This window comes from Lucilia sericata, unplaced genomic scaffold, assembly GCF_015586225.1.
Source record: "Lucilia sericata isolate MDLA Ls3-8-SP2 unplaced genomic scaffold, ASM1558622v1 Contig003384F_arrow, whole genome shotgun sequence".
Taxonomy (NCBI): Eukaryota; Metazoa; Arthropoda; class Insecta; order Diptera; family Calliphoridae; genus Lucilia; species Lucilia sericata.
The window spans coordinates 7501-20347 of NW_023996845.1; the positions used below are offsets into that span (position 1 = coordinate 7501).

General features: G+C 29.8%; 1 pseudogene; it reads right to left on the reverse strand.

Moving 5' to 3' along the window:
• The window catches only part of LOC119614781, an 18576-nt pseudogene extending 6949 nt beyond the window's left edge, over positions 1 to 11627 (reverse strand).
• Between the last annotated feature and the right edge of the window lie 1220 nt (positions 11628 to 12847).

Here is a 12847-nt window from a genome sequence, read left to right on the forward strand (position 1 = left end):
CATACAAGATAAACAAACATATATTGACATACATACATACCCATACATTGGTATTTTTAAAAACAGACATACACAGTTACAGAGTTATTCAAACAATTGATAAATGTTTGTCATACGAATGTAGATTAAAAAGAGAATAAATTTACAAAATAAATTATTTTAAAGTGTTTATATATGCCCTGCCAGCAAATTTGAGTTTAATTTTGGATACATGAACTGAATAGTCACTATAAAGGCTCAATTTTATGTTTCTCAGTGCTAAGTTAAAAAATTTACAAAAACAAAATACAGTACTTTCTAATTTTGATCATAATTTTGTTAAATTTTAGTGCGTTTTAATATACCAAAAGCAAAATTAAATGATAATAAGTAGATAGAATAAAAATTTCAAAAACTAACACTTTTTAATACAATAAGAAGATAGTTTAATGCAGAATCATTCTTGCTCTCAAAATTAAGAAGGAAAAGTGTTTGCACATTTCAGTAAATATATTTATTTCATTGTGATCAGTTGTGTGATATATTGTGAAATTTAGATTTTGTAATAAATTGTGTTAATTTAAAATTTAATATATCTAAAACATAGTTTAATATAAAATAAGCATCAGTGAGAGATTAGTGAGTGCAAAACAGTATAATAAAGGAGAAATAAAAAAAATTATTATAAAGTCGCTTTTATAACATAAAAGAGTATAAAATCATGACACTTTCCAGCTTCTCTATTGATATGGCAAAACTGGAAATTTACTACATTTACGAAATTTTATGTTATAAAAAAGTGACTTGAAATTGAAACGAAATGGACACATCAAGTAAGTATTAAACAGGCGGAACAGTTTCTTCCGAACGGGGTCACTTTTTATTCACTCAGATTATATCAAATTAGATTGTTTTAAACATTAAGCTGTAACGTTATGGTTACAATTTGGATAGAAATTGTTGGCAGGGTGTATGTATATATCGAGGGCTTGGTTATGAATAACTTTATAGAGTTAGAGTCCAAATCAAACTAATTTTGAACAATTAGGGGAGTTATAGTCGGCTATAATGATTCTAATATCTAAAAAATTGGAGTTTAGTTTATAAAACTAGAAAAAAATTATAGGAGGATATTTTATTTATTATACTTTTTTGTACAGAAATTGAAAGGCCTTTGAAATACCTTTCTTTTAATATACATATTGTTTACAAATAGAACTTGTTATTAAAGATATGTATGTTCAAAATTGCATGTCTTTAAATCGAGTTAGCGTTAGTTTTTTTCTTGATGCCTTCTAATAAACCAATTTTGTTGTTTTTCCATAGCAACATAGTACTTGACTCTATTATTACTATTACGATTCAAAATTATAATCTCTAAGATATTTCGGGGCTTCAGAAAGCTCATTTAAACTAATGAATGGATAAACGGACATCTCTAAACAAAAAGTATCAACATTGCTATAAAATATTAAACTATTTGTTAATTTAAAAAAGAAAACAACAACACTTTTATAAAACCCCTTCCTAATCTAATCAAATTGTCTAAAATGGCTTCAACTATTGCATGCATTTTGCTCGCATCTAAAACAAATAATATAGGAAGGACCATTTCATAACTGAAAAACTCATAAATAGAAAAACTAATCATTATCGCCATCATTATGGTTATTGTTTTTATGGTGGCATTATTAAGAGCATATCTCAAAAATCCCCCCAAATAACAAAAAAAAACTCCACCAAAACAGCATATAGCCAGAAGCATACAATATAGCAGGATGTGTTTTTTCCTTTGAAACGATGCACTGATATGATGCAACCAAAAAAAAATGACTGCGGACAATAAGCCATCAAATGTTTGGCTGCATGCTGCTGTTCTAGTGCTAATATGCAGCAATAGCAGGGCATTTAGTTAAAATAAAAAGCTGCAAAATTAAAAACAACAGTTTTATAGGTATACAATGCTAAACTGTGTATATTTTTAAGGAGTAGAGTATTGTTGTCTATATAATGCGTAAAATCGCGATAAATTATTTTGTATGTTTTCTACTTTTTTTTCATATTTGCTGCTGTTTCATTGGCATATTTTGGCATTACATTCGCTTTGGTTTCATTTTTTTTTTTTTTGATGAAATATGATCTTTTATATGGTAGCCTGCCAGCCAGCTAGTCAGTCAATAATCTATAGAGCATATCAGCACGTGGTGGCAGCATTATCATCATGTGTCCTCAAATTACAATTGCAATTGCTTCTTTACCTTTCTTCATTTCATTCATATGGGTCCAAAATATGTATTATAAAGCGTTTTAAGAGCATTTGTAATATAACATGTTTTGTTATCTGATCAAGTGTAATTATGAATATTTCTTGTTTGTTGGTCTTTTTGCTGTATTGTTGTTGTTGTTGTTTTTGTTGATTATCATTATTTTAATGTCTTTGAAATCAGATCTGTTTGAGAGTTGTAGGCAAATTTTAGGGTTGCAACACCAGCAACCAACAAAAGTTGGTCAAAATTTAACCCTTAAGTAGCAGATTATTCTTGGAGAATATAATTGTTTGGGCTGTGTAAAACAGTTGTTTTAAAGAGTTCATTAACACGTTCACATTGCTATAAAGATTTTAGGCAGTTTTACAAATACATATAAAAACCTGCTTCCAAGTAAGTAGCCATCGTGTACATATCACGCATTCTTTAAGAGAGGGTAAGCGGTTTTATTACTCTCTATTTCATTTAACTCTTTCTCTCTTTCTTATAGAATACATTAACTGTCTTATTTATAAAATTTTATCAAAATTTGTTCTATAAACCTTTGATAAATTGTTATGAATAAGCCTGTAAGTGTATATGTGAAGTTTTCTTTCTGTTATTTTTTAAAAATTCCTTTATATCATAATTAGTTTTAAAGATTCTTAAAGATTTCCTTCCTTAACTTCACTGTTTTTATTTGAAAAATGAATAATGAAATTTTGTTTAAAAATTTTTCCGAAACTAATGTAATCACATTTCAAGTACAAAGACAATTGTTTGAAAAATTACTAGACCAAACAGCCTCCCCTATTAACGTTTTGTCAACCTTAATAAAAACTGCAGGAAAATAGAAAAACAAAAAAGTTCTAGCTTGTGCCTTGTGTCATTTTTTTGGGAATTTCTAATCGTAATAATATTACTTTGATCTAAACTAGATAATCGGATCAAATGATTGTTCATTTCCTTTAGCTCTGGCGATAAAAGGGCCATACACAATTAGATACAAAAACTTTGTTTTGAAATTTCTTGTATTTTAGCGAAAAAGGGGTGGTAATAAAGATAAATAATTGTGGGAAAATATTTATGGACTTACAATTTTAAAATAAAAGTAATTACACACACCTACTAATTTAAGGAAGTGTTATAAAACTATTAAATAATAAAAATTATTTAATTAAAAATTTAATTCAAACAATGAAAAATTTTAATCATTTAAAAAATTTCAAAATCAATAGTTTTAAAGCAAATTTTTATCACTTGAATTTCAATTTTAAAAAGGTCATGTGTTATAAATTTTTGCATTAGTTTAGCTTATTTTTTTTAACAATTTTGTCATTTTATTAATAATTTCTATGTTGTTATCAGTTAATCTGCTATTGTTAAACAAACAAATAAATGAAAAAATACACATGGCTCATTGATTCTTTGTGTTCATTTCGAAAAAAATAATAAAAAAAAACCTAAAACAAACTGACATCGACCAGCAAATCGATTTATAATAAAAATAATAAAAACCAAACATGATCAATGTTAAAATATTATTATCTATACAAAAGTACATTGTTATGTTTTTAAACGTATATTGACGATAAAGACTTAATAAAAATTAAAGGGGTAATATTGGGGTACGTTGTCATTTTTTTGTTTTTGTTAAATAAGTATTTTACACCCAAATATTACAATAAAAATAATACATAAAAAAACATCCAATTTACAGCAGTGACCTCCGCCTCTTAGAACAACAAGAACAACAGCAATACTATACTCATAACAGAGTCTATAAAAATTTGTCACCCTAGAAATTAATTGCCCTTGAAAACAATACAGAATAAAAAGAACAACAGCAACAAATTCAAAGTCCAATAAGTCACCAGTGTGGAAATGTATAAAATGTGTATGTATTAACTAAAACACACATACATACTCTCACTCTAAAATATCCTTGAATATATACTTTTTTAATAGTAACAGTAGTTAGTCACTTACAAGCAATTTTTTAAAAGGGATAAATGGAACAAAAATCTATAACTAAATTGTAATAGTTCAACCGCTCTTCCTCTGTGTTACACTTTAACTCTTCCTGTTCGTCCCTTTCAAGGAAGAAGACATATGGCCAGTTAAACAAGGCAACAATTTTTATTTGAAAATTGCTAAATCTGCACTTTTTAACAAACTATTTGGCTCTACTCTCTACCTCTTTCTCTCTTTCCCTCCCCCTAAACACCCAAAGGACTTTCGCACAAACAATGTGAAACAACAACGATATCAAAAACATTAGTGAAAAAAAAACAATCCTTTTTAGTGGGCGCTACCTCTGAAAGGTAATGACTTCGATTTTTATGTTTTTTGCCTCTATATTTGCCACTTAACCAGCAGCAGGAGCACGAGCAGCAACCCATTTAAATGCTTGACAACTCAATTTATTGAGTTAGTATGTTGGTTGATGCGTGCAGGACGCACTTAATTAACTGTGACAATCAATTTTGAATGCAACTTATGGCTCGTTTGAAGACAAATTCATTTCGTTTGAAAACTTTATCAATAGCAGTTTTAATGCACAGACAAACCATACACAATGTTTTCAAAATAGTAATTCAAATAGATTTTTTTTAGATTTTTGAAATTTCAACTTACTTGTTTTGTTACGGAGTCTATTAGTCTGACGAAAATATCCTGTTCTTGGCGGGCACCTGAAATAGAAATAGAGGAAAAGTAAATTAAGAAGTCAAAGGAAAACAGACCTAAACTAGAGCTGGACTGAAATAGAACTGAACTAGAAACTGAACAAGAACTGAAAAAGACTGAACAAGAATGAACAAGAACTGAACAAGAACTGAACAAGGAACTGACAAAGAACAACGAACTGAACAAGAACTGAACAAGAACTGAAACTGAACTGAAACTAGAACTGAACTAGAATCTGAACTAGAAACTGAACTAGAACTGAACTAGAACTGAACTAGAACTGAACTAGACTGAACTAGAACTGAACTAGAACTGAACTAGAACTGAACTAGAACTGAACTAGAACTGAACTAGAACTGAACTAGAACTGAACTAGAACTGAACTAGAAACTGAACTAGAACTGAACTAGAATGAACTAGAACTGAACTAGAACTGAATAAGAAGCTGAACTAGAACTGAACTAGAACTGAACTAGAACTGAACTAAGAACTGACTAGAACTGAACTAGAAACTGAACTAGAACTGAACTAGAACTGAACTAGAACTGAACTAGAAACTGAACTAGAACTGAACTAGAACTGAACTAGAACTGAACTAGAACTGAACTAGAACTGAACTAGAACTGAACTAGAACTGAACTAGAACTGAACTAGAACTGAACTAGAACTGAACTAGAACTGAACTAGAACTGAACTAGAACTGAACTAGAACTGACTAGAACTGAACTAGAACTGAACTAGAACTGAACTAGAACTGAACTAGAACTGAACTAGAACTGAACTAGAACTGAACTAGAACTGAACTAGAACTGAACTAGAACTGAACTAGAACTGAACTAGAACTGAACTAGAACTGAACTAGAACTGAACTAGAACTGAACTAGAACTGAACTAGAACTGAACTAGAACTGAACTAGAACTGAACTAGAACTGAACTAGAACTGAACTAGAACTGAACTAGAACTGAACTAGAACTGAACTAGAACTGAACTAGAACTGAACTAGAACTGAACTAGAACTGAAGTAGAACTGAACTAGAACTGAACTAGAACTGAACTAGAACTGACTAGAACTGAACTAGAACTGAACTAGAACTGAACTAGAACTGAACTAGAACTGAACTAGAACTGAGCTAGAACTGAACTAGAACTGAACTAGAACTGAACTAGAACTGAACTAGAACTGAACTAGAACTGAACTAGAACTGAACTAGAACTGAACTAGAACTGAACTAGAACTGAACTAGAACTGAACTAGAACTGAACTAGAACTGAACTAGAACTGAACTAGAACTGAACTAGAACTGAACTAGAACTGAACTAGAACTGAACTAGAACTGAACTAGAACTGAACTAGAACTGAACTAGAACTGAACTAGAACTGAACTAGAACTGAACTAGAACTGAACTAGAACTGAACTAGAACTGAACTAGAACTGAACTAGAACTGAACTAGAACTGAACTAGTACTGAACTAGAACTGAACTAGAAATTAATATGAGCAGAAGTATAAGAAGCAGTACTCCAAATTTATTAAAACAATGTTGTACTTACCATTTGCATAGAGTAATTGTAGTCGATATTGTATTCCATTATTGGTTTTTGTAGAATCTGATTCAGAATCTTTTTCAATAAATCCTATAAAAGCAGTCCTTTCGATTTCAATGGGTTGGCCAGCACGATCATAGAGAGCAATAACAAAATGGAAAAAATTTGATTTTCTCAAGTTGCTGGGTGGTTGCTTCTCAAAGTGAGCTCTACCAATGCCCAAGCTGAAAAATAAAAAGAAAAAAATTAAAATTTTTATTAATTTTTTAATAGTAAATTTATATAAAAAAAAAAAAAAAAAAAACTATTTAAAACGTTTTCCTATGGAGTTTCTTTCATCATATGTATGTAACTTGATTGTGTCTCCTGTCAATAAACAACACCTTATAATTATAGTTTAAAACATTTAAATACAAATTATGCTCAATTTCCCTTCATCAGCTTCTTAAATAAGACATTAACAGGAAATAAACCCCAAAAAACATGTTTTAACAAAGTTTAACATGTGTAAGAGAAAGTGTAATTGTATAAAGATCATTTGTTTAAGTTAATTATGTTTAATAAACTTGTCTAATAGTTTAATAATTGCAAGTAAAATAATATAATTTTATAAGAGCGTGTGTCAAGTACAAGTATTTAGTGTGTCACACACATTCTGCTGTTACTTGATGACATGTCCTTTTTCCTTTTGCTTAATTACAGGTTTGACACAGTGTGCAAACAAACTAAATGAAAAAATAAAATGACCTAAAATGAAGTGTATAGTACAATACCACCAAATTATTTATAATAATAACAACAATAATAAAATAAGGATTGTTAGAGCATGTAAACACAAAATGTCACCATATTGTTTTCTTTATTAACAGGACGGACTTAACTGTTTTTCTTTTTGGGCTAAGCAAATATTGTAATTGTTCACAAGAATAATTGCACATTCAAATGCACAAGTAAACTACAAAAAAAAAAAAAAAATATTATGATTATATCAACATTTTGTTTGAATACAACAATTTTTATTATTTGCTTACATTCTTCAACAATTTCTATTTCCAAACAAACAACCAAACAAACATGAAGAGAAACTAACAATTAAAATGTTAAAGAAAATAATAAAAGTGCAACATACATATGTATGTATGTGTGTTTGTGTGTCTATATTTATATATGAGTAGGTTTGTAAGTATGTTAAATGTCAATATATCACTTTATACACAAATACCACAGAATGAAAAAAATACACTGTTCATATCCTTTCATTTATCCATTCATTAACGGTTTAACTAAACAAAAGCTAAACAAACATGATGTTAGACAAGGATATTGTACAAGTTTTAATACATGTTTGAATGTGTGTTTGTAATGGTAGTAGTACACCTACATATCAGCCCACATGAGTCAATTTTTATACATTTATACGTACTACAGCATATCCTTGCTGTTCCTTTTTATCGTTATTCTGTTAGCAGTCGAAGAGCAACAAAAACAAAAATTATTACAACATTTGTCTTTTGATGGTTAGTTGAGATACACCAAGTCCTCTTTTGTCACTAGAGAACTGGAATAACTAAACTGAACAAGAATTCAATTAGAACTGAACTAGAGCTGAACTAGAACTGAACTAGAACTGAACTAGAACTGAACTAGAACTGAACTAGAACTGAACTAGAACTGAACTAGAACTGAACTAGAACTGAACTAGAACTGAACTAGAACTGAACTAGAACTGAACTAGAACTGAACTAGAACTGAACTAGAACTGAACTAGAACTGAACTAGAACTTAACTAGAACTGAACTAGAACTGAACTAGAACTGAACTAGAACTGAACTAGAACTGAACTAGAACTGAACTAGAACTGAACTAGAACTGAACTAGAACTTAACTAGAACTGAACTAGAACTGAACTAGAACTGAACTAGAACTGAACTAGAACTGAACGAAGAAACTGAACTAGAACTGAACTAGAACTAAACTAGAACTGAACTAGAACTGAACTAGAACTGAACTAGAACTGAACTAGAACTGAACTAGAACTGAACTAGAACTGAACTAGAACTGAACTAGAACTGAACTAGAACTGAACTAGAACTGAACTAGAACTGAACTAGAACTGAACTAGAACTGAACTAGAACTAAACTAGAACTGAACTAGAACTGAACTAGAACTGAACTAGAACTGAACTAGAACTGAACTAGAACTGAACTAGAACTGAACTAGAACTGAACTAGAACTGAACTAGAACTGAACTAGAACTGAACTAGAACTGAACTAGAACTGAACTAGAACTGAACTAGAACTGAACTAGAATTGACCTAGAAATGAAATAGAACTGAACTAGAACTGAACTAGAACTGAACTAGAAACTGAACTAGAACTGAACTAGAACTGAACTAGAACTGAACTAGAACTGAACTAGAACTGAACTAGAACTGAACTAGAACTGAACTAGAACTGAACTAGAACTGAACTAGAACTGAACTAGAACTGAACTAGAACTGAACTAGAACTGAACTAGAACTGAACTAGAACTGAACTAGAACTGAACTAGAACTGAACTAGAACTGAACTAGAACTGAACTAGAACTGAACTAGAACTGAACTAGAACTGAACTAGAACTGAACTAGAACTGAACTAATGAACTAACTTAACTAGAACTGAACTTGAACTTGAACTGAACTGAACTGAACTGAACTAGAACTGAACTTGAACTTGAACTGAACTAGAACTGAACTACATCTAAACTAGAACTGATCTAAACGTGTAAAACTAGACTGAACTAGATCTAAACTAGAACTGATCTAAACGTGTAAAACTAGACTGTGGTGTAACTTTACAGAAATACACACTCGTGGGGATAAATAGGGAACTTTAGTAGTGCTGGTGAAAAATGATTTTAACAAATGTGTATTTTTTTAAATTCTGCTATTTTTCTTTACTTAATTGTTCCAAAAGAAAAATTGAGAAACTTAACGTACTATGTACAATTTAATTTGCAATTCGCTGACTTTTCGGTTTTTTAGAAATGTTTTATGGTTGAGTTTTCTGGTTTCATCGTCTATTTTGAAACACCTAAGACAATTGAATATACTAGAATGTATATGTTGACATGAGATTAAGGGGAAAATGTTAAATATTGAAGGTGATATTGGTAAAATTTTCAAGTAGTAAAATCAACTTCTTCCGAAGTGCTATTTGCTAATGTTACTGCAGACTTTTTTTTAATGTATATTTTAATTTTTAAACTGATTTGGTTTAATTTTTATTAAGTAAATTAGTTTTATTCACAAATATTGTATGGAATTTGCAAATAAGATTTTTTAGCCTTTCACTTTAAACTTTTTTTTGGCATAAAATTTTGTATGCGTATCTGAACCAATATGGATAAATAAAATATTATATACAATAAAGTTAACGAGCCTTTTTCATATTATTTTTTTTTTTTTATTTTATTTTTTGGGTAATACAATCTTTTGGTTTCTGCAGTATTTTCAACATTTGGAACTGAATTTTAAAATGTGTGAGAGAAGTACACAAACATTTGTATAGATGTATGTACATATGTGTATTATATCTGCTTGTAATGGTGTATTGTAAGGTAATAACTTTTTTTCTGAGAGGTTTTTATTGTCTGAATTTTCTGTGCATGTGTGAACATAAATAAAAATGATACACATAAAAATATCCTGGCTTTTTATTGTTGTTGCTGCTATTTGCTGCCTTTCATACAGTTTGGCTACCATTGTTGCTGCTACTGCTGTTATCAAATTTTTCTCATAAATCACGGTCATTATATTTGCATTCGATTTATTTACCTATCGACCTTGTCAATTAGTCAAATAATATAAAAAAATTACACACATACATACATATACTTTCATGTATAAACAAGGTAAAGTATATAAAAATACTTGATATAGTGTTTAAAAAGGAGTTTCCGTAACGTGACCATTAACCCAATAAATATTTATTTCATAGCGTTTCGTTAAGGTCTCTTCTTAGTCAAAATGGGATAGTTATATATAGTTTGTTCCAAAAGGAAATTCTAGAAAAAAGTATAATTTGCTGAAAAGAGAGATTGATCGATATCCTTGATCCCCATTTTGTTTCATTTCTTAAACTCTACTTTACCAACTACTACATACTACTTTTATAAGATTTATTCTGTTTTAATATTGAAAACTGTAAGATGTTGGTCACATTTAACTGTTTTAACTTGCATACAAGTAATGTGCACCATCCAATAAAGAGTGAAACACTGCCTTCCACATGTGCGAGATTGGTTATGTCCAAATAAAAACTTTTTATAAAGTTCGATATCTTTTACAATATAAATTACATTTTATTACATTTCACATGTATATAATTCAGCAATACTTTAACAAATATACATGGTGCTAAAGTATAAAAACTACTACTACTAGAGAATATCTTTGTACAACACAGGTAAGTAGCAACAACAAGTACTTGTAACTACAAAAGTTTACAAATAATTATTCCTATAACAAAAGAAGGAAAGGCAATGAGAAAAGAAGAAAATAAAGGAAAATAAAAGGAAATTCTCAACAATTATAAAATAAAAAAGCACTTGTAAGGAAATTTAACATTGGATTTTAAGTTAGAGTTTTTGAAAGTTGAAGTTAAACAAACAACTAAACTGTGTGTGTTTGAATAAAGTCAATTTACAAGGAAAAAAGATAACAATTGCTATGAATTGAATTCAAATACAAAACAAACCAAAAGGTAACATAAAAAAACAACAACATCAGCCAACAGCAATAATAAAACTTAAAGGTACGAATGAGTATGATTTAAATAAAACATAAACACCAGCAACAACAACAACAGCAGGAGCAGGAGCAACTGAACTTTTCATATACACACACACAACTACACAGGCGGAAACGGAAACGGAAAAAGTCAATACAAGTTTACTTTTTTTCAAACCATTTTTTCACCATTTCTTTTTTACTCTCAGTATAATGATTTTTTTACTCATTTGTTATATTTTTTTGCAATTCTTTTAAATTCATTTCAAAAATATTAAATATTATTTTTGTTTATGTTTTAAATTTGTAACTCCTTCACCTTAATAATTTGCCATTAACACTTTGTTGACGGCCATTTTGTGTGGCCGTCGCTGTTTGTGAAAATCCCGCGGTCATTTTTACGTACTGTATTTCTTCGATATTGTCACTTTTCTTATTTGTATTGGCGTTTCTTAATAAAAACATCTCACTTGATATACATCTCTATTTACACTAATAAGATGCTTAAAGCTTCTCGGAAAACAAACACAAATATGTTTAACTAAGAAAAATCCCCCAAAAAAATATCTCAATGAACTTGAAAAGCAACCCTCTTTTATTGTATTTCCTCCTCTGGCCCTTATCCTTTAGCTTTCAAACATTTACTCAGCATTAAAATGTTAAGAAAAATACATTCAAAATACGCACAAAAATAATACATGAAATACTCGTTAACCCCCCCAAAAAAAGAAAAGCGAAAAGTCGTAAATGCTATTTATCCTGTTTACTGTACAAGCACGCACTTGTAGGCATTTTTTGGGGGATGTTTAAAAAAGAAGCTTTTTTGTTGGTATTTTTCTAAATCATCTTACTATAGGTAGCGTAAACAGCTACTATGGTTTGTCGAAAGGTTTGAAACGAAGACTGAACTTACCGAAAATGTCCGTTCCTATAATATTTGAAACTTATTTCTGCAGCGACCCCTATTTAGTCCCAGCTGTATTTATCGGAAGCTTATTTCACAAGAAAGAATTTAGGAAACTAGTAGATCTGTTGCAGCATTAATTGGAATTTTTACTAATATATTTTAAATTATATTTCGAAAAGTTTTTAATTAATAAATGCTCTATTCTGATTACATATGTAGATAAAACTTGGACCTCATTCACAAGATATTGTAAATATAAAAGAAAATTTCACAATAGTTTCAAACTTTTTTTATAATTTGTATGTACTGAGTGCTCCGGTAGACTAGTTGCTAGCGAGCTAGTCTATCAGTCTGGGGGTCTTTGGTTCGATTCCCAGCAGAGACTCTAGTCTGCTGCACTACAAAAAGATTATGGTCATCGTAACCATATATAGGTTTAGATTTCTTATAAACTGCTCTCCAAATTCGACCATTGCCTAGACACGACATTATTTACTTTCTACATCTTTTGGTTGCCATTGTTGTAGTTGTTGTTTTTGGGATACAAAGTTAATAAACAAAACATTTCTTATGATAAAAAGTAACATTTACAATTTCTTCCCCCAAATTTTAAGAATTGTATATTTTGAGTGAAATAATTATTTGTTTTTGTTTGTTTTTTTTAGTGATAAACAATAGAACTCAAATTTTGAGTTCTTTTTTGAAGTAA